At 35.4% G+C, this 24,785-nt stretch overlaps 1 non-coding gene across 1 annotated transcript; it reads right to left on the reverse strand.

Annotated features, from left to right (window-relative positions):
• Positions 1-17,835: 17,835 nt before the first annotated feature.
• LOC118891574 lies at positions 17,836-17,902 on the reverse strand. Its single transcript, XR_005019129.1, has one exon. It is a non-coding gene; the product is annotated as a small nucleolar RNA SNORD109A (small nucleolar RNA).
• Between the last annotated feature and the right edge of the window lie 6,883 nt (positions 17,903-24,785).

Genomic DNA, 24,785 nt, shown 5'->3' on the forward strand with positions numbered 1-24,785 from the left:
GAGCATGTGCTGGGACGCTGCAGAATCCAACTGTGAGGCCGGGTGGATCTGCAGAGGATCCAATGACCCCGAAGTACTCCAACAGCCTGGGGAATCCACAGCCCACCGGCCACTCATTAAGAGGAAGAGTTAATCCACGCTTACAGTCACTGGGCCCATCCGAGGAAACCCTAATATCCAATAGCACATCTTGGGGTGGGGGAATGTCTACGGCCCTGAGAGATCCATGGCCAGGTTCAGCACCCTGGCCCCGCCCCACTTCTTTTGTGTCTCCCTCATACCTCCAGTCATCATACCACACGAAGGTGTTCTTGTGTTAGCGGATGGCCAGCCTCACCTGGCAACTCCACCTGAGAAGAGGACAGAAATCACACGTGGGCTTCAGAATTGGACCCGAGTCCTCACAGAAGAAGATTCATGCCAATGTTTACCTGAGGGTAAGCGCTGCACCTGCTTCCAACTAACTCTTTCCCTTAGGGAGGACTGAATGCATGTCTGATGGCAGGAGTGTAGGACATTAGTCACTTACGTTTGCCTGTACATGTTTGTTCGTTTGTGTTTTTGTGTTTGTAGTGAAGTGGCATTCCTTCTACACATCACCGTGACCTGTGCTATGTGAAATGCAAAGAATTCCCATGCACACTATGATTTGTGCTTCATGCCAGGAACTGCAGCCTAAGTCAAAATCTTCACATTTTTTTCAAACCTTCTTATTTTTCATTTTTCATACTTTTTATCCTATGTTATATTCTCCCATGAAAAGGTATCACTGCCCTTCCCAACACATAATTTGTACCTCTCACCTGATATGTTCATGGACTTTTAAAAACCCTTAAGCAATGTCCCTCACAGAGTTCCTTTTTTAAAATATTATCTTTTTTTTGCCAACAAACACATGAAAGGATGCTCAACATCACTAATCATTAGAGAAATGCAAATCAAAACTACAGTGAGGTTTACTGAGCTCTGACCGCCACAGCAACAGTCAGCTCTACCCACCACCAGAGCCTCCCATCAAGCCTCTTAGATAGCCTCAACCACCAGAGGGCAGACAACAGAAGCAAGAAAAACTATAATCCTGCAGCCTGTGGACCAAAAACCACAGTTACAGAAAGATAGAGAAGATGAAAAGGCAGAGGGCTATGTACCAGATGAAGGAACAAGAAAAAACCCCAGAAAAACAACTAAATGAAGTGGAGATAGGCAACCTTCCAGAAAAAGAATTCAGAATAATGATAGTGAAGATGATCCAGGACCTCGGAATAAGAATGGAGGCAAAGATTGAGAAGATGCAAGAAATGATTAACAAAGACCTAGAAGAATTAAAGAACAAACAAACAGAGATGACCAATGCAATAACTGAAATGAAAACTACACTAGAAGGAATCAATAGCAGAATAACTGAGGCAGAAGAACGGATAAGTGACCTGGAAGACAGAATGGTGGAATTCACTGCTGCAGAACAGACTAAAGAAAAAAGAATGAAAAGAAATGAAGACAGCCTAAGAGACCTCTGGGACAACATTAAACGCAACAACATTCGCATTATAGGGGTCCCAGAAGGAGAAGAGAGAGAAAAAGGACCAGAGAAAATATTTGAAGAGATTATAGTCGAAAACTTCCCTAACATGGGAAAGGAAATAGCCACCCAAGTCCAGGAAGCGCAGAGAGTCCCATACAGAATAAACCCAAGGAGAAACATGCCGAGACACATAGTAATCAAAGTGGCAAAAATTAAAGACAAAGAAAAATTATTGAAAGCAGCAAGGGAAAAACGACAAATAACATACAAGGGAACTCCCATAAGGTTAACAGCTGATTTCTCAGCAGAAACTCTGCAAGCCAGAAGGGAGTGGCATGATATACTTAAAGTGATGAAAGGGAAGAACCTACAACCAAGATTACTCTACCCGGCAAGGATCTCATTTAGATTTGATGGAGAAATCAAAAGCTTTGCAGGCAAGCAAAAGCTAAGAGAATTCAGCACCACCAAACCAGCTCTACAACAAATGCTAAAGGAACTTCTCTAAGTGGGAAACACAAGAGAAGAAAAGGACCTACAAAAACAAACCCAAAACAATTAAGAAAATGGTCATAGGAACATACATATCGATAATTACCTTAAACGTGAATGGATTAAATGCCCCAACCAAAAGACATAGACTGGCTGAATGGATACAAAAACAAGACCCATATATATGCTGTCTACAAGAGACCCACTTTAGACCTAGGGACACATACAGACTGAAAGTGAGGGGATGGAAAAAGATATTCCATGCAAATGGAAATCAAAAGAAAGCTGGAGTAGCTATACTCATATCAGATAAAATAGACTTTAAAATAAAGAATGTTACAAGAGACAAGGAAGGACACTACATAATGATCCAGGGATCAATCCAAGAAGAAGATATAACAATTATAAATATATATGCACCCAACATAGGAGCACCTCAATACATAAGGCAACTGCTAACAGCTATAAAAGAGGAAATCGACAGTAACACAATAATAGTGGGGGACTTTAACACCTCACTTACACCAATGGACAGATCATCCAAAATGAAAATAAATAAGGAAACACAAGCTTTAAATGACACAATAGACCAGATAGATTTAATTGATATATATAGGACATTCCATCCAAAAACAACAGACTACACGTTCTTCTCAAGTGCGCACGGAACATTCTCCAGGATAGATCACATCTTGGGTCACAAATCAAGCCTCAGTAAATTTAAGAAAATTGAAATCATATCAAGCATCTTTTCTGACCACAACGCTATGAGATTAGAAATGAATTACAGGGAAAAAAACGTAAAAAGGACAAACACATGGAGGCTAAACAATACATTACTAAATAACCAAGAGATCACTGAAGAAATCAAAGAGGAAATTAAAAAATACCTAGAGACAAATGACAATGAAAACACGACGACCCAAAATCTATGGGATGCAGCAAAAGCGGTTCTAAGAGGGAAGTTTATAGCTATACAAGCCTACCTAAAGAAACAAGAAAAATCTCAAGTAAACAATCTAACCTTACACCTAAAGAAACTAGAGAAAGAAGAACAAACAAAACCCAAAGTTAGCAGAAGGAAAGAAATCATAAAGATCAGAGCAGAAATAAATGAAATAGAAACAAAGAAAACAATAGCAAAGATCAATAAAACTAAAAGTTGGTTCTTTGAGAAGATAAACAAAATTGATAAGCCATTAGCCAGACTCATCAAGAAAAAGAGGGAGAGGACTCAAATCAATAAAATCAGAAATGAAAAAGGAGAAGTTACAACAGACACCGCAGAAATACAAAGCATCCTAAGAGACTACTACAAGCAACTTTATGCCAATAAAATGGACAACGTGGAAGAAATGGACAAATTCTTAGAAAGGTATAACCTTCCAAGACTGAATCAGGAAGAAACAGAAAATATGAACAGACCAATCACAAGTAATGAAATTGAAACTGTGATCAAAAATCTTCCAACAAACAAAAGTCCAGGACCAGATGGCTTCACAGGTGAATTCTATCAAACATTTAGAGAAGAGCTAACACCCATCCTTCTCAAACTCTTCCAAAAAATTGCAGAGGAAGGAACACTCCCAAACTCATTCCGTGAGGCCACCATCACCCTGATACCAAAACCAGACAAAGACACTACAAAAAAAGAAAATTACAGACCAATATCACTGATGAATATAGATGCAAAAATCCTCAACAAAATACTAGCAAACAGAATCCAGCAACACATTAAAAGGATCATACACCACGATCAAGTGGGATTTATCCCAGAGATGCAAGGATTCTTCAATATACGCAAATCAATCAATGTGATACACCATATTAACAAATTGAAGAATAAAAACCATATGATCATCTCAATAGATGCAGAAAAAGCTTTTGACAAAATTCAACACCCATTTCTGATAAAAACTCTCCAGAAAGTGGGCACAGAGGGAACCTACCTCAACATAATAAAGGCCATATATGACAAACCCACAGCAAACATCATTCTCAATGGTGAAAAACTGAAAGCATTTCCTCTAAGATCAGGAACGAGACAAGGATGTCCACTGTCACCACTATTATTCAACATAGTTCTGGAAGTCCTAGCCACGGCAATCAGAGAAGAAAAAGAAATAAAAGGAATACAAATTGGAAAAGAAGAAGTAAAACTGTCACTGTTTGCGGATGACATGATACTATACATAGAGAATCCTAAAACTGCCACCAGAAAACTGCTAGAGCTAATTAATGAATATGGTAAAGTTGCAGGATACAAAATTAATGCACAGAAGTCTCTTGCATTCCTATACACTAATGATGAAAAATCTGTAAGAGAAATTATGGAAACACTCCCATTTACCATTGCAAAAAAAAGAATAAAATACCTAGGAATAAACCTACCTAGGGAGACGAAAGACCTGTATGCAGAAAACTATAAGACACTGATGAAAGAAATTAAAGATGATACCAACAGATGGAGAGATATACCATGTTCTTGGATTGGAAGAATCAACATTGTGAAAATGAGTATACTACCCAAAGCAATCTACAGATTCAATGCAATCCCTATCAAATTACCAATGGCATTTTTTACGGAGCTAGAACAAATCATCTTAAAATTTGTATGGAAACACAAAAGACCCCGAATAGCCAAAGCAGTCTTGAGGGAAAAAAATGGAGCTGGAGGAATCAGACTCCCTGACTTCAGACTATACTACAAAGCTACAGTAATCAAGACAGTATGGTACTGGCACAAAAACAGAAACATAGATCAATGGAACAAGATAGAAAGCCCAGAGATTAACCCATGCACCTATGGTCAACTAATCTATGACAAAGGAGGCAAAGATATACAATGGAGAAAAGACAGTCGCTTCAATAAGTGGTGCTGGGAAAACTGGACAGCTACATGTAAAAGAATGAAATTAGAATACTCCCTAACACCATACACAAAAATAAACTCAAAATGGATTAGAGACCTAAATATAAGACTGGACACTATAAAACTCTTAGAGGAAAACATAGGAAGAACACTCTTTAACATAAATCACAGCAAGATCTTTTTTGATCCACCTCCTAGAATAATGGAAATAAAAACAAAAATAAACAAATGGGACCTAATGAAACTTCAAAGCTTTTGCACAGCAAAGGAAACCATAAACAAGACGAAAAGACAACCCTCAGAATGGGAGAAAATATTTGCAAATGAATCAACGAACAAAGGATTAATCTCCAAAATATATAAACAGCTCATTCAGCTCAATATCAAAGAAACAAACACCCCAATCCAAAAATGGGCAGAAGACCTAAATAGACATTTCTCCAAAGAAGACATACAGACGGCCACGAAGCACATGAAAAGATGCTCAACATCACTAATTATTAGAGCAATGCAAATCAAAACTACAATGAGGTATCACCTCACTCCTGTTAGAATGGGCATCATCAGAAAATCTACAAACAACAAATGCTGGAGAGGGTGTGGAGAAAAGGGAACCCTCTTGCACTGTTGGTGGGAATGTAAATTGATACAGCCACTATGGAGAACAATATGGAGGTTCCTTAAAAAACTAAAAATAGAATTACCATATGACCCAGCAATCCCACTACTGGGCATATACCCAGAGAAAACCGTAATTCAAAAAGACACATGCACCCGAATGTTCATTGCAGCACTATTTACAATAGCCAGGTCATGGAAGCAACCTAAATGCCCATCAACAGACGAATGGATAAAGAAGTTGTGGTACATATATACAATGGAATATTACTCAGCCATAAAAAGGAACGAAATTGAGTCATTTGTTGAGACGTGGATGGATCTAGAGACTGTCATACAGAGTGAAGTAAGTCAGAAAGAGAAAAACAAATATCGTATATTAATGCATGTATGCGGAACCTAGAAAAATGGTACAGATGAGCCAGTTTGCAGGGCAGAAGTTGAGACACAGATGTAGAGAATGGACATATGGACACCAAGGGGGGAAAACTGCGGTGAGGTGGGGATGGTGGTGTGCTGAATTGGGCGATTGGGATTGACATGTATACACTGATGTGTATAAAACTGATGCCTAATAAGAACCTGCAGTATAAAAAAACAAACAAAACAACTAATACTAAACTTTCATTGGGTTATTTGTATGGAAATATGTTAATATAAATGTTTCAGACATTACATGAAATTTCTAGAAATCTTATATTTGTATTTGTATGGAAATATGTATGGAAATATGTTAATATAAATGTTTCAGACATTACATGAAAAAAAAAAAAAAAACTACAGTGAGGTATCACCTCACACCAGTCAGAATGGCCATCATCAAAAAATTTATAAACAGTAAATGCTGGCGAGGGTGTGGAGAAAAGAGAACCCTCCTGCACTGTTGGTGGGAATGTAAATTGATACAGCCACTATGGAGAACAGTATGGAGGTTCCTTAAAAAACTAAAAATAGAACTACCATACGACCCAGCAATCCCACTACTGAGCATATACCCTGAGAAAACCATAATTCAAAAAGAGTCATGGGGGCTTCCCTGGTGGTGCAGTGGTTGAGAATCTGCCTACCAATGCAGGGGACACGGGTTCGAGCTCTGGTCTTGGAAGATCTCACATGCCACGGAGCAACTGGGCCCATGAGCCACAATTACTGAGCCTGCGCGTCTGGAGGCTGTGCTCCGCAACAAGAGAGGCCGCGATAGTGAGAGGCCTGTGCACCACGATGAAGAGTGGCCCCCGCTTGCCACAACTAGAGAAAGCCCTCACACAGAAACAAAGACCCAACACAGCCATAAATAAATAAATAAATAAATAAATAAGGTATTAAAAAAAAGAGTCATGTACCACAATGTTCATTGCAGCTCTATTTACAATAGCCAGGACATGGAAGCAACCTAAGTGTCCACTGACAGATGAATGGATAAAGAAGATGTGGCACATATATACAATGGAATATTACTCAGCCATAGAAAGAAATGAAATTGAGTTATTTGTAGTGAGGTGGATGGACCTAGAGTGTGTCATATAGAGTGAAGTAAGTCAGAAAGAGAAAAACAAATATCATATGCTAATACATATATATTGAATCTAAAAAAAAAAAAAAAGGTTCTGAAGAAGCTAGGCCAGGACAGAAATAAAGACACAGACATAAACAGTGTACTTGAGGACAGGGGGAGGGGGAATGGTAAGTTGAGACAAAGTGGAAGAGTAGCATGGACATATATACACTACCAAATGTAAAATAGATAGCTTGTGGGAAGCAGCCACATAGCACAGGGAGATCAGCTCAGTGCTTTGTGACCACCTAGAGGGGTGGGTTAGGGAGGGTGGGAAGGAGAAGCAAGAGGGAGGAGATATGGGGTTATATGTATAGCTGATTCACTTTGTTATAGAGCAGAAAGTAACACACCATTGTAAACCAATTATACTCCAATAAAGATGATAAAAAAATATATTATCTTTTTTCCTGAACATAACACCTTTGTGGAAAATACCTCCAATATTATGTGCTCTTTTTTCGCATGTTTTAAAAAGATTATCCATAGACTTGTTTTTTATTATGAATCACCATATGTTATGCAACATATTTTATATTCCATTTCATGTTATTACAAAAGGTAAACTATCCTATTCACAGAATGCAAAAAGAACAATAGCAATAAAATATCTTTTTCACAAAAAGTTAAATGAAAAATTTACATACATTTTTCTTTACCAGTATTACTGTATTTTGTGATATAAGGATTTAATTTTACAGATAAACTGTAACCAGCAGAATCACAGGGGGTGATTTTCAAATTATATTTTTGGTAAACTCTTTCCTCACGTACCATATAATCAACTCTTTCAACTGAAGAAGAAAAGAAATAACTCAATTAAAAATTGTTGAAATTATTTGAATAGACATTTCTCAAGAGAAGATACACAAGTGATTATAATTCTTTCAAGATATGATGAACTTCATTAGTGATTGGTAAAATCAAAAATGAAATGAGAAGTGACAGCACCAAATCTGACACATGAGGAACTCCAACACCTGTCCCTTCATAAACAATAATGAAAAAGTGGTAAATGCTTGCACTATCAACTTTTTTGCAAATCTGCAAATTCACCAAGTAATAGCTGTCACTAGGCAATCTCTTAATCAAGAAACATAGTTCAATTTCTAAAATCCAGAAACTTTGCGCTGTTTAACTGACTCTAGTCCCATATCTTATTCCCCAACTCAGTGACATTATTGAGAATAACACTCCACATTCCTGGTTCTTGTAGTGGAAAGAGTCGGACTGACCTCATATCCAAAGAATTGTAATTTCCTCTTTTAATTTATGATTTATGTTGGCTCCCTAAAACACTGGTTCAAAGACTTGCTTTTCTTTCTTCTAATTCAGAAGTCACTCAATGCTATAGCAGCTAGATTGGTGGTAATTTGCATTGTTTTTCACTGCTGCCTAATGCAATGGATTACAGTTGTAACAGAAAATAAATTAAACCAAAACCTTATAAGGAAAGTTCAGGAATGAATTTTTTGTGTTTTTGAAATAATGGCTATCAGGTGATTCCATGTGTTCTTCATAATCTATAAGGGCAGCACAGATGTAGAGTTATGTGCCTATTCAGGGAAGACTTGAGAAGGCCTAAGGTCTCCTCTGTGAGTGAACTTGAGGCTCTTGACAAGCAAAAACTGAGGCTAAGGGAAAGCTTAAAATGCCTGGCTAAGTGTTAAAGGCATATACTAACATACACAGAGAGACTTCTGCAAAGACAGGGAAATTTTTTGTCTTCAAGATTTCTAAGGAAATCTTTGTCCAATTTTTAGATGACCACAAATCTAATGAAACAGTCTTCAGTGAACACGTACCACAAACAACTTCAACAACAAAAAGCAACAACAGACAAACAGGGAAGGCAGATGGTCTGATTTCCAGAGTTGCCACATTATGATATTCATAATGTCCAATTTTCAACATAAAAGTACTGGGCATTCAAGGAAACAATGAAGTATGTCCCACACACAGAGAAAAAAAAAAAAAAAGAACGAGCAATAGAAACTCTTCCTGAAAAGCCAACACATTGGACTCAAAGACAAATATTTTAAATCAGTTACTTTAAATATGTTGAAAGAGCTAATGGAAAACATATTTAAGAACTAGATGAACGCCACAAGCACTGTCTCATGAAATAGGTGTATCAATAAAGAGACAGAAAGTTTTCAAACAAATCAAGTAGAAATTCTGGAGTTGAAAAGCACAATAGCAAGTGTTGAAAAACTCACAAAAAGGGCTCCATGACAAATTGAGCTGAAAAAATAAAACTAACTTGAAGATAAGTCAACAGAAATTATCCAGTTATAGGAAGAGAAAATTTATTTTTTAATGGACATAACCTAAAAGTCCTATGAGGCTACCATCCAGTGTACCAACCTATGCATAACGAAAGTCACAAAAGAAGAAAGAAAGGAACAGAAAGTATATTTCAAGTAATAATGGACAAAACTGCCCAAAGTTGATGAAAAGTTATAAACTACCTATACAAGCAGTCTAATGAACTCCATGTAGGATAAATTCAAACAGATTCATACTGAGACACATCATTATGAAACTGTTCAAATAGAAAGTCAAAGAGAGAACCTTGAAAGCAGCAATAGAGAAGGGACTCATCACACAGAAGTGATCTTCAATAAAATAACAAGTGATTTTTCATCATACAACATGGGGTCAGAAGGCAGTAGGATGATAGTTTCAAAGTTATGCAACGAAAAGACATTCAACTAGGAATTCTTGATATGACAATAATGCCTTACAAAAATGAAGGAGAAATTAAGACATTCTCAGACAATAAAAACTGAGAATGTTCTTTGACAGCAGCCTTGCCCTACAACAAATGTCAAAGGAAGTCAAGCTGAAATGAATGGACCATATACAATAACTTGAATCCACATCAAGAAATAAATAATATCAGTAAAGGTAAATTCACAAGTGAATATAAAAGCCAATATTAATGTGTTTTTTGTAACTCCTCTCTTTTCTTATCATATGCTTGAATAACTGCATAAAACAAAAATTATCAGTCTGTGGTGATGAGTATGTAAGTATAGAGACATAATTTGTGACAATGCCAACACACAGGGGAAATGGAGCAATATGGAAGCAAAGATTTTATATACTATTGAAATTAAATTGGTATTAATTAGAACTAGTTTGTTATAAATTAAGAAGTTAATTGTTACCCCTAGGGCAACCACTAAGAAAATAACTTAAAATATATATAGTAAAAACAACAAGGAAACAAAGAATTTTAAATGGTGCACTCAACAATATCTACTTAACACAAAAAAAGCAATAGTGAAGACCAAAAAACATGTAAGACACAGAAAAAAATGAACAGCAAAATGGCAGTAGTCCTCCTTTATCAGTAATTACATTAAACAGAAATAGTATAAAATGTATAAGTGAAAGGCAGAGATTGGCAAAATGGATTTAAAAACATGATCCAACTGTATGTTATCTGCAAGAGACACACTTTGCATTCAAAGAGACAAACTGGTTGAAAATTAAAGCATGAAATAGATATTTCATATAAGTTGTAACCAAAAGAGAGCTAGAGTGACTATACTAATATCAGACAAAATTTGTTTTCAAACAAAAATTGTTTCATGGGTCAATTAAACATTGATAAAAGAGTCAATCGATTAAGAAGATATGGCAATCATAAACATTTACACACCTAACAACAGAGTCCCAAAATATTTGAAGCAAAATTGCACAGAATTGAAGAGAGAAACAGACATCTCTACAATATGTGGATACTTCAATGTCCTACTTTTAATAACCAATAGAAAAATTAGAGAGAAGATCATTCTGGAAATAGAGCACTTGAACAACACCATAAATCAACTACACCTAACGGACTTACGCAGAACACTCCACCTACAAGCAGAAGATTACACATTTTTCTCAAGTGCATAAGGAACATTCTTCAGAATAGACCAGAAATAACACCCAAAATAAGTTTAAATAAATTTTAAAACATTGAAATCTTACGAAGTATGTTCACTGACCACAATGGAATTAAATTAGAAATCGGTAACACAAGGAATTTTAGAAGACTCACACACAAGTGGAGATTAAGAAACACATTCCTAATAAACAATGAATCAAAAAAGATTCTCTCATTCTCAAGGTAAATTATTAAATTATTTGAGATCAATAAAAATTATCATACAACATTCCAAAACTTATGAGATGTCAAAAGAAGTACTTGAGGGGAAAATTTTATAGCTGTTAAAACTTACATTAAAAAATGAAGAAAGATTTCAAGTGAATAATATAACCTTATACCTTAAGAAAGTAGAAGACAAGAAACCCAAACATAAAGCAAGAAAAGGAAGAAAATAAAGATTAGCATAGAAAATAATAAAGATTAAAGATTGAGATAATCAATTGAATAAAAAATCAATGAAACCAAAAACTGATTCTTTGAAAACTTCAACAAAATTCAGGACGTTTTAGCTAAACTGACCAGAGGAAAAGAGAGAAGATTCAACTTACTAATGTCACAAATGGACACAGGCACATTATTACTGATTTCAAAGAAATGAAAAGGGTTATAAACAATACTATGAACAAGTGTATACCAACAAATTAAACAATCTAGATGTAATGGACTAATTCCAAATAAAACATAAAAACTATCAAAAATAACTCAAGAATAAATTGAAAATCCTAATTGACCTTGCTATGGTCTGAATTTTTGCATCTCCCCAAAATTCATATTTTAAAATCACAACCCCCAAAAGTTAACGGATTAGTAGGTGGGGCTCTTGGGAAGTGTTTGTACCATAATGGTGGAGACCTGGTGAATAAGATTCCTTTCTTATAAAAGAGACCTCCACTAAACTCTTATTCCTTTCACCATGTGAAGATACAAGAAGTCTTCAACTCAGAAGAGGGCCCTAACACGAGCATACAAGCCCCCTGATTTCAACCATGCTGGTATTCCAGCATCCAAAACCTGAAAAATAAATTTCTATTGTTTATACGCTACCTGGTCAGTGGTGTCTGTTATGACGGCCCAAATGGACCATGACAGATTAATAAAAAAGTGACTGAGTCAGAAATTAAAAAAAAAAAAAAACTACCAGCAAAGAAAAGCCTAGGACCATATGCTTCACTGGTGAATTCTACCAAACATTTAAGGAAGAATTGACATCAATACTTCTCAAACTCTTTCAAAAAATAGAGGAGGAAGAAACACTTCCTAACTCATACTATGAGGCCAACTTAACAGTGATACCAAAGCCAGACAAGGACATCACAAGGGCCTCACAAACTAGTGAATGTAACAAAAAGAAGTAGACTCACAGATATAGAGAACAAAGTAGTGGTTACCACTGGGGAGAGGGAAGGGAGAGGATGAATTAGGTGTAGTGAATTAACAGGTACAAACTATTAAGTATAAAATAAGCTACAAGCTATATTGTACACCACGGGAAATATAGCAATATTTTATAATAATTACAAATGGAGTACAACCTTTACAAATGAAATAAAAAAATACCTAGAAACAAATGACAATGGAGACACGACGACCCAAAACCTATGGGATGCAGCAAAAGCAGTTCTAAGAGGGAAGTTTATAGCAATACAATCCTACCTTAGGAAACAGAAACATCTCAAATAAACAACCTAACCTTGCACCAAAAGCAATTAGAGAAAGAAGAACAAAAAAACCCCAAAGTTAGCAGAAGGAAAGAAATCATAAAGATCGGATCAGAAATAAATGAAAAAGAAATGAAGGAAATGATAGCAAAGATCAACAAAATTAAAAGCTGGTTCTTTGAGAAGATAAACAAAATTGATAAACCATTAGCCAGACTCATCAAGAAAAGAAGGGAGAAGACTCAAATCAATAGAATTAGAAATGAAAAAGGGGAAGTAACAACTGACACTGCAGAAATACAAACGATCATGCAAGATTACTACAAGCAACTCTATGCTAATAAAACGGACAAACTGAAAGAAATGGACAAATTCTCAGAAAAGCACAACCTTCTGATACTGAACCCGGAAGAAATATAAAATATGAACAGACCAATCACAAGCACTGAAATTGAGACTGTGAATTAAAATCTTCCAACAAACAAAAGCCCAGGACCAGATGGCTTCACAGGCGAATTCTATCAAACATTTAGAGAAGAGCTAACACCCATCCTTCTCAAACTCTTCCAAAATATAGCTGAGAGAGAAACACTCCCAAACTCATTCTACGAGGCCACCATCACCCTGATACCAAAACCAGACAAAGATGTCACAAAGAAAGAAAACTACAGACCAATATCACTGATGAACATAGATGCAAAAATCCTCAACAAAATACTAGCAAACAGAATCCAACAGCACATTAAAAGGATCATACGTTATGATCAAGTGCGGTTTATTCCAGGAATGCAAGGATTCTTTAATATATGCAAATCAATCAACGTGACACACCATATTAACAAATTGAAGGAGAAAAACCATATGATCATCTCAATCGATGCAGAGAAAGCTTTTGACAAAATTCAACACCCATTTATGATAAAAGCCCTGCAGAAAGTAGGCATAGAGGGAACTTTCCTCAACATAATAAAGGCCATATATGACAAACCCACAGCGGACATCGTCCTCAATGGTGAAAAACTGACACCATTTCCACTAAGATCAGGAAAAAGACAAGGTTGCCCACTCTCACCACTAGTATTCAACATAGTTTTGGAAGTGTTAGCCACAGCAATCAGAGAAGACAAAGAAATAAAAGGAATCCAAATTGGAAAAGAAGAAGTAAAGCTGTCACTGTTCGCAGATGACATGATACTATACATAGAGAATCCTAAAGATGTTACCAGAAAACTACTAGAGCTAATCAATGAATTTGGTAAAGTAGCAGGATACAAAATTAATGCACAGAAATCTCTTGCATTCCTATATACTAATGATGAAAAATATGAAAGTGAAATTAAGAAAACACTCCCATTTACCATTGCAACAAGAAGAATAAAATATCTAGGAATAAACCTACCTAAGGAGACAAAAGACCTGTATGCAGAGAATTAAAAGACACTGATGAAAGAAATTAAAGATGATACAAATAGATGGAGAGATATACCATGTTCTTGGATTGGAAGAATCAACATTGTGAAAATGACTCTACTACCCAAAGCAATCTACAGATTCAATGCAATCCCTATCAAACTACCACTGACATTTTTCACAAAACTAAAACAAAAACTTTCACAATTTGTATGGAAACACAAAAGACCCCGAATAGCCAAAGCAATCTTGAGAACCAAAAATGTAGCTGGAGGAATCAGACTCCCTGACTTCAGACTATACTACAAAGCTACAGTAATCAAGACAGTATGGTACTGGCACAAAAACAGAAATATGGATCAATGGAACAGGATAGAAAGCCCAGAAGTAAACCCACGCACATATGGTCACCTTATCTTTGATAAAGGAGGCAAGAGTATACAGTGGAGAAAAGACAGCCTCTTCAATAAGTGGTGCTGGGAAAACTGGACAGCTACATGTAAAAGTATGAAATTAGAACAGTCCCTAACACCATACACAAAAATAAACTCAAAATGGATTAAAGACCTAAATGTAAGGCCAGACACTATCAAACTCTTAGAGGAAAACATAGGAAGAACACTCTATGACATAAATCACAGCTAGATCCTCTTTGACCCAGCTCCTAGAGAAATGGAAATAAAAACACAAATAAACAAATGGGACCTAATGAAACTTAAAAGCTTTTGCACAGCAAAGGAAACCATAAACAAGACCAAAAGACAACCATCAGAATGGGAGAAAATATTTGCAAATGAAGCAGCTGACAAAGGATTAATCTCCAAAATTTACAAGCAGCTCATGCAGCTCAACAACAAAAAAACAAAAAACCCAATCCAAAAATGGGCAGAAGACATAATTAGACATTTCTCCAAAGAAGATATACAGATTGCCAACAAACACATGAAAGGATGCTCAACATCATTAATCATTAGGGAAATGCAAATCAAAACTACACTGAGATATCATCTCACACTGGTCAGAATGGCCATCATCAAAAAGTCTAGAAACATTAAATGCTGGTGAGGGTGTGGAGAAAAGGGAACACTCTTGCACTGTTGGTGGGAATGTAAATTGATACAGCCACTATGGAGAACAGTATGGAGGTTCCTTAAAAAACTAAAAATAGAACTGCCATACGACCCAGCAATCCCACTACTGAGCATATACCCTGAGAAAACCATAATTCAAAAAGAGTCATGTACCAAAATGTTCATTGCAGCTCTATTTACAATAGCCAGGACATGGAAGCAACCTAAGTGTCCCTCATCGGATGAATGGATAAAGAAGATGTGGCACATATATACAATGGAATATTACTCAGCCATAAAAAGAAACGAAATGGAGTTATTTGTAGTGAGGTGGATGGAGCTAGAGTCTGTCATACAGAGTGAAGTAAGTCAGAAAGAGAAAAACAAATATAGTATGCTAACACATATATATGGAATCTAAGGAGAAAAAAAAAAGAAAGGTCATGAAGAACCTAGTGGCAAGACGGGAATAAAGACACAGACCTAGTAGAGAATGGACTTGAGGCTATGGGGAGGGGGAAGGGTAAGCTGGGACAAAGTGAGAGAGTGGCATGGACATACATACACTACCAAACATAAAATAGATAGCTAGTGGGAAGCAACCGCATAGCACAGGGAGATTAGCTCGGTGCTTTGTGACCACCTAGAGGGGTGGGATAGGGAGGGTGGGAGGGAGGGAGATGCAAGAGGGAAGAGATATGGGAACATATGTATATGTATAACTGATTCACTTTGTTATAAAGTAGAAACTAACACACCATTGTAAAGCAATTATACTCCGATAAAGATGTTTAAAAAACAAAAAACAAGAAAATTGTGAATCACTATATTTATATCTATAACTTATATATATTGTACCTCAACTATACTTCAATTAAAAAAAAAGAAGTGATGAGACAGGACATCATCTTGTTCCCAATCCTAGGAAAAAGTACTTCCTTTTTAAAACACCCTGGGTTGTACATTTTTAATACTTGCCATTTACAGCATTAATACTATGTATGAATTTAATTCTACACATTAAGACAGCAAACATGCACTACAAATCTACTTATATACTAACATGGATGAATAAACAATTATGTAATTTTAGGATCATATTTATTAGACCAAAATATGTTCTAGTGTTCCTGTCATTCATAATTATACTCAAATGTTTTTTAATGATATGAGTTTCTACAGTTCATGTCAGTATCTGGTAGGTCTCTTTTCCTCCCTAATATTACAATTATTAATGTTCATGGCTATTTTATTAGTTGTTATTGGGTTAATTTGAATTACTTTGCTAGGTTCTGGAGAAGTGAAAATATATATTACTATACATAAATAAATAAATAAGTATAAAAATAACAAAAACAATTATTACTTCAAAGAATTTGCGACCATAACTTTGTCAAGAGAAAAACAGAGTTTACCCATTTCTAAAGTATTAAACACCAGGCCCTAGGTAACATAAAACCTGTGTAATCATGCCAAGGAATATACAGACCATTTTCCTTATTGATGGATGTTTCAATTTTAACAACAAATAATGATTAATTATTTAATATATGAAATTTCACTATCTCTACACTTGATTAACCCAACCCGATATCTTTTGCGAGATTAATGTACTATGGAAAATTGAATTTTTTTGTGTTTCAGGAAAATGAAGTACTTCCAGCTTTTGTATCATTTAAAATCTTCATGGCCTTAGAAAGATCTCAGAAAGTTTAATATATAATTTTTCACATCAAAAAATGAGAAACGCCTAATTAAAGTCAAATTCAACACTGAGAAGAGTAGCAATAATGACCCATAATGATCTTATGGATCTGACCAAAATGCTCTAACTCTGATGATCTCAATCATGGGGTCAACATTCTGAAACCATAATTTGTTATGGAAACTCCCAAGCACAGCTTAATTTCACCAAAGGATATTTCACTGCAATACGAAAATGTATTAAAAAACCAACAATTTTCCAAGATTCTCCATTTGTCAGTCCACCCAAAACTCTGATAAAATAAAATTTAAAATTTGGAAATGAAGGTAGAGGCAATAACCAAAGAAAAGAACATATCATGAAGATATAATTGAGTAAGCCATTGAACAGATGAACACAGAGACTTCAGGGTGTGGCACAGAGCACATGACATATGAATTTTAAAGGACTCAGGTATAGTTACTCACCCCTATTCTCTGAAGTGGAGGCCCTCATTTCAGCCCTTCTTCCTCAGAAAACCATAAATAAACAACAACAACAACAACAACAAAAGAAAGATATAGTCTCAAAAAATACTCAACACTAAAAATAACAAAGCACTAATACTGACTCCATGGTCAATATTTATTATAGGCATGCATGGTTCCCTTCTTTTAGCCCAACACTAATGAGGCTTTCGGTACCCATCACAATTGCTTGACCCCTTATTAATGCAACATTTCTTTTGTTTCCTCATTTATTACTCAAGAACATTTCCTTTAAACAAGTTCTATATACATCTCTGTTCAAAGTGAGCAAAATGAAGCAAGTCTTGGATCACTTAGCATATATACAGCGAATATTGCCTCATAAGATAGGATGCTAATAATGCCTTGCCCTGGAGAAAGAAAAGGCATGCTTGCAGTAGTATTATGTCGTCAATGAGGGGTCACCAAATAAAGCCAGGCTATGAGGGTCTTATTTGTCCTATTAGAGGGGCATTCATCTGGACCTCAGATTGACATCTGGAATGAGTCCCTCAGCATCCTCAGACAATTTTTCTCATCATCGATCCAGACAAGCACTCTCCCAACAAATAAGCATTTCCATAGCCAGGCTTATTTTCTTCAGGCTTAACTACTGCATTATGAATAAAAAACAGAACATATACAGTAGACATTTTGTTTAGTAGTTGAACAATGGAACCCTCAACTACACAGCACAGTAGGCACATAACCATGGATTTTTCGAATAAAATAAAATAAAATCTATTGAGAAAATACAAAAAAATTAAGTCAACTAAAATTTCAAGGAGAAGTGGGGTAATATTTGTAAATGAGGTAGCAAATAAGGTTTGATTATCGTAGAAATATGAGTAAAAAATCTAAGTTCTGAAATGCTAGTAATAAAAAGATAAATAAATATTTTGGCACATTTAAATTTCACTAAAAGATTATTTTCATACATAATAAAATGGTATAAAAAGGAAATCTATCAATGGTTCTTAAATGTTAACCAAGTTACTTCAAAGAGAGATTTTTATTTAATAAAGGAAAGAAACAATAATGAAGATTCCATTAACAAAGTAGGCATACCTATAGGGAAAAATCTATCATAAAAGCATGCTCTCTGAGCTCCTGAAAGAATGAGTTGACAGGACTTGAATTTCTCACATCACTGGCCAGAACACAGACCAAAACTTTCAATAGCACCCGAGTAGCTGCTCACCTTTCCTCCTTGAAGTATGATAACTTTCTAGCCTTTGACCTGCAGCAGAACATCACAAAGAATATAAATCAGATTAGAAAATACATGAAATTCATTTAAAAATCAAGTACAACAATTGGTTCTATGTAATTAGTTATTGTACAGGCATCCCCACATGTCTAGTCCTTGTCACACAAATCATAGTTCCTTGGTCCTTTATCACCTTTGTCATTTCATTTCTTCACTTATTTCCTCTCTGAATTCTTCACTCTGCAAATAGTCAGTAATCCTGTTTACAATGCTATGCAAATTAGTGGCATAACAGTTCTCTTTTTAAGTGAGAAATTCTAAAGTTGTATTCCACCAAATAAAGACTTTGTGAAAATGCTTTGTGATGGGTCAAATGAAAAGCACATGATAAAGGCGTCGTGAGACCTATATTCTGGAAGTAAGATAAGAACTCTGAAAATCTATTACAAGCAACATATAGAAATGAATGGAGCAATGGCAAGAACAGAAAAATATCGATAGATGAGACAGTTCAAAAGATAAATGGAAATTATAAAAAAAGAACCAAATGAAAAAAGACATTAGAGAGAGGTAAGACATAAGTGGAATTAAGATGGAGTAAGATTGGCTTGTCTTTTCTCCACACAAAATGCAATTAAGAATCCTAGGAGTAGTACATCTACAACCTAACAGAGGTCTCTGAAGGATAAAGGCCTGCAAGTAAACTGGGAAACTCAGAGTGCTAAGTAAAAGGAACTAGACCCTAGACGCTAAGTAATGTTTGATTCCATTTAAATGACATTTTGTAAAAGGCAAAACTATAGAAACAGTGATTGCAAGAAATTGTGGAGTAGAAGGAGGAGAAACACAAGGGGATTTTAGGGGTAATGGAAACCCTCCACATCATGATTGTGGTGCTAGATATACTATTATATACCTTTGTCAAAACCCACAGAACTGTACACGACAAAGGGTGTGTTTTACTGTACATAAAATAAAAAGTATATAAGAGGTACAAATACAAAATTGAAAAAAGGCTGGGACAGGGACTTCCCTGGTGGTCCAGTGGTAAAGAATCCACCTTCCAATGCAGGGGACACGGGTTCAATCCCTGGTCGGGGAACTAAGATCCCACATACAGTGGGGCAAATAAGCTCGTGCACCACAACTACTGAGCTCACGTGCCTTGACTAGAGAGCCCGCCGTGCCGCAAACTACAGAGCCCATGCTCTCTGGAGCCCGGGCACCACAACTACAGAGCCCACACGCTCTGGAGTCCGCACGCCACACCTAGAGAAGAGAAACCCAGCACACCACAACTAGAGAGAAGCCCGCACGCTGCAATGAAGAGCCCACGCATTGCAACAAAAGATCCCGCGTGCCTCAGCAAAGATCCCACATGCCGCAACTAAGACCTGATGCAGTCAAATTAATTAATTAATTTAAAAATATTTTTTTAAAAAAGAAGAAAGGCTGGACTGAACACTGGGCCTAGTATTCATGTACCCACTCCACACTCTCATGTATTGAGCCTATATATTTGTTAGCAGGCACACACTCAAAGGAATACCATTTAATAAGGAACCAGATACTCAGGTATCAAATGTTGAATACATGCAAAACTTGTAGCACTCAAAGCTACCCAAACTGTGAGCTAACACTAAAATGAGTTAGCTAACATCTTCCCTCACTTGCTTAGAATAGAAATACAGTACTGTTCAACAACAGTGATTTTGTCTCTCATTTTCTTCAGATTTGTCACAATGTATGAATATATGATCCAGACACATTCATACAAAAGGGCACCTTTTGCTGGCTGCCTGTGAGAAAGGATAGACCCTGAAGACACCCAAGAAATAACAGTCATTCATAACCCTGGAAACATACTAAACCACTTGATTTACACGTGAAAATTGAAGATGACAATGAATAAGGGAGGCTACACCAGCTATTAAACTAATGAGAGAAAGTTTTTCATTTCAGTTCTTCATGAATATTATGAGTAAAATCAATATATTTCTGTGGCAAAATTCTACTGATCCGAATGATCCTACTGTCCTTGAATAATATTTAATTCACTTATTCGAGACCCTTTCTCCATCATAATTAATGTTGTAAGATAAGGAAATGCTTTGTATGTAAACCAACATTGATTCCATAACATTTAAAACAAAAAACATAAAAGCAAAAATGCACAATAATAAAAAGTATATATACCCATTGAATCAACCAGGTATGAGGCAATGGGCTTCAACTGTGTTTATCTTGGTTTTTCAATTTACTTAATTATTTCTACAGTAAGACTTTCCACCAATATTCAACAAGATATTCACTGTGCACAGAGTTGTACACCTTCAAATGAAACAAGTATGATCTTAAAGTCCTGGTCAGACAGCTCCTCAAAATGTTAAACATAGAGTTACCATATTCTCATCCCTAAAAGAAGTAAATCTCTACACAGGTATTTATAGCAAGATTATTCAAAACAGCCAAAGAGTAGAAATAACCCAAATAGCCACTAACTGATGAATGAATAAGCAAAATGTGATATATCTATAAATGGAATATTACTCATCCATAAAAAGAAATGGAGTTCCGATACACGTCATAAAGTGGCTGAACCTTGAAAATATTATGCTAAGTGAATTGTGGGTAAAAAGACTTGTTCTATTGGAAATGGTTCAAATGCAGAAACAGATAAGACTCACTGGTATCATAGTATTCATACACTTACTCCACACTTTCATATTTCCTGAGCATGTATGTACACCTGAAGCCATACGCTTCAAGATATTCTTCTTTTTACATATTATTTTATACTATCATTTTGACCTAATTTCAGACTTAAAGTCTTATAGCTGTAAATCAACTATACTTAAATAAATGTTTTAAAAAGAATATTTTAAAAAGTATCCTGTTTCTCTTCAAATTTTCTCCAATAAGTTCTAGCATCCTTTGATGTTCCTGGTTGAAACAATTTTTGAATATTATGATTATTGCCAAATGTTGAGTTCTTATATCCTGTCATTCCTATAATGTTCCTTGCAGCTTTCTGTAGTAAAGAACTTTACTTTCTACCCTATTAATTCATTCATTCATTCACATATTAGTTTAATAATATTATAAACATCTTAACATCATTAATCAGTTTTATCATCCTTAAAGAGATTTACCAGCTCCAAACATCCCCAAATTGTACCAGTCAAAACCAGAGGCTGAACAGCTCAGTGTCCAGCAGTCCTCTTTGACAGATGCAGCCTTACCCATATATGACTGGTTTTTCCTTCTGTACTTATCTTCCTCCTTCAGTATTCTCAACGTTACAGAGCCCCAACTGTGAGTATCTTATGTAGGTCCATTTCCCCTCAAGATACCAGAAGATAAAAAGGCAAAGTTAGAATAGCATAGCACATACCTTGCTATAAACCACCCAAATTTTTAAACATACCTTAGCCACTGTTATGGCACAGTCAGGCAAAACTTATGTCACAATTCACTCTGCTTATCATTCTGGCCAACATTTTAGTTACTAGCTGAGAATTACTAATGAACCACACTTGTAAGACACAGTGTTGTCTTTAGAAAAGTGTTAGAATGGATACAGATAACTGGAGAAAAGTGAATTGATTATAGAACACATATTCATATGAGGTAGATAGTTTATAATCCAGACCATATGGTCATAAAGTACAATTTGAAAAATATTCCAATAGGAGATTATGGCATTTGAATCCATATCGGTTGGGGATTATTTCTTCACTCCAAGATCCTCATTGGTCCTTTCCCTGATATCTACAGTATTTGTCTTGTTATTGCCTATCACCAAGTCTGATCCAAAGTTGATTTCTTCCATTTACTGATACTCCTCTTACTGGCCATTTCTTTTTGGACTTTGATCTGTGCCCCATTCTCTATCTATGAAATGGTTTCTGCCGAAGAACACTGTCCCATCACCCAAGCACTGGTGCCCCATATTTCTAGAGGTCATTCTGTGTAGATTTATACCACAGAATTTCCCACAAACCAATTTCCTATTCATCTTTTTCTCCTGTTCCGGCAATATCTCAACACATACACTTTTTAGCCTAAAGAACTAAACTTGAGAATTCTCATGGCTCTGACCTTAACAACACAGAGAAAACAAATATGACCTCAGAAATGTGTGTCTTTTCCCCAAACATGGGGAGATTTAGCAAAATATAAGTATTTTTAATTATCATCTACCAAAGGCTGTGACACTGAGTGTGTGGGTTTTTTTAAGTTGTGAATAACAGAATGAATTGCACAATCAAATTTAGTTTCAAACTCAGTCTCTATCTTCTTATCTTATAAAAAGGAATGAATATCCTAATCTGTTATTATGGTTATTATTAGCATTAAATGAGGTAATCCATGAAAAAGTATTTATCTCAGCATGTGGTAGTACACATACTAAGAATTCAATTATTGCTATATATAATTGAAATATATATATTTGAAACTACACCACACACACACACACACACACACACACACACACAGATAATAGTAAAATAATGACCCAAACTCACCATCAACAGTTTTTGAACATTCTTCCTGTAAAATTCGTTTATTGACCATATCCAAACAATCACATACATATATCATTTTATGTGAATGAAATACAATATTAATGCCTCAAACATAGTTGATACTCAGTAACTGATGGACAAATGAACTTTTGAAAAACCTGGATTTTCATATCAATTAATTTCAGTATACATTACCATATATAACTGAATACAATTCAGTTAGATAAATGAATCATCATTAATTTACCTAACATTATGACTTGATAAACAGATTACTTATAATTTTACAAGTATAACTAAGGCTCTCCTGAGTACCCTTGAGTTTATATACACATTTGAACACTCCTTATTATATCTTATAGGTAAATTTCTAAAAATAAAATTGTTAGTCAAAATGTGCTAATTTCCATCTAATACATATTTTTCCACTGTCTATTGAAAAGACTGTAACACACAAGGAGTCCCAAATTCTCCACACTTTGTTAACAAATGTGCCTGTTAATCTAATAGGTGAAAAAGTAACTGTTGATTTATTTTAATATGCGTGTTTCTGTCTGTGTTAAACACACATACATATATTTATTTCATTATATATGTATAATGATTGATAATTATTTAATATATATTTAATATTTCATTATAAAGATAGATATGGTTGAGTATATTTTTATATGTTCTTGGCCATTCACAATACTTACCTTTTATGAATTGCTCATCTATGTGTTTTCCGACTTTTGTACTGGAATGCTTGTCTTTTTCTAATTGATTTGGGTGAGCCTTTCATAGAATATTAACACTAAACTGGTCATATATGTAAATATACAGGTACATTTTCAATTGACTGCAGAATAAGCAATAGCCCAAATTTAATTTTAAGTTAGTGCGTTTTAGATACTTTTTCTCTCCTCTAAACCCTCCAATGCAGATAACATGAAGAAAACTTGGAAAACACAGTTTAACTGGATTAAAGATTGTATCCATTAGCTATTTATACTGTTGAATCTTTCACATTTTTACAAACTAGGGTACATAATAGCCTTGGAAGATACAAATCCTATTCTGAGATGTTGAAACAATTACAAAAACTGTTCAAATGATGTCAAAATAGACTGAAGTCAATGCCTAAGGAGACTGGATACCACCAAGGAAACTGATAGATAACATTTTGACTTGAAATGTGCTGAAGGAGAAAAGAAGGCAGGCAAGATTTTGGACACAATCCTTGCGGACTTTATAAATGGAATGTGGGAGAAATATGCTCAACTTAAAAATATAATTTATTGGTTACAACTGGAAAGGGGTTCATATCACTCCAGTCATTTACACAGTTTTACATTGTTTAGGTTATGATGGCATGTAGTATTCATTTATAGCACTCTCTTATGAGTGAGATTTAGCAGAGGAACTAAAATAATTTTCATGAAAATAAAATAGGGAAATAATTTTCAGATATTTTTACCATGTAGTGGGGTTAATCCGATTATTTTCCAGGTTCTGATTTAACCAATGCTCTAGTTCAGCATGTGGTACTCAAGCCCACAGCCTGCTGTTGTAAATAAAGTATTACTGGAACACAGCCACACTCATTCAATTACACATTGTGTTTAGCTGCTTTCACGCTACAATAGAAGAGTAGATTAGCTGCAACAGAGTTCATAAATCCTAAAAAGCTGAAATCATTTGTTATTTGGC

Source organism: Balaenoptera musculus, chromosome 2, assembly GCF_009873245.2.
Source record: "Balaenoptera musculus isolate JJ_BM4_2016_0621 chromosome 2, mBalMus1.pri.v3, whole genome shotgun sequence".
NCBI classification, from domain to species: domain Eukaryota; kingdom Metazoa; phylum Chordata; class Mammalia; order Artiodactyla; family Balaenopteridae; genus Balaenoptera; species Balaenoptera musculus.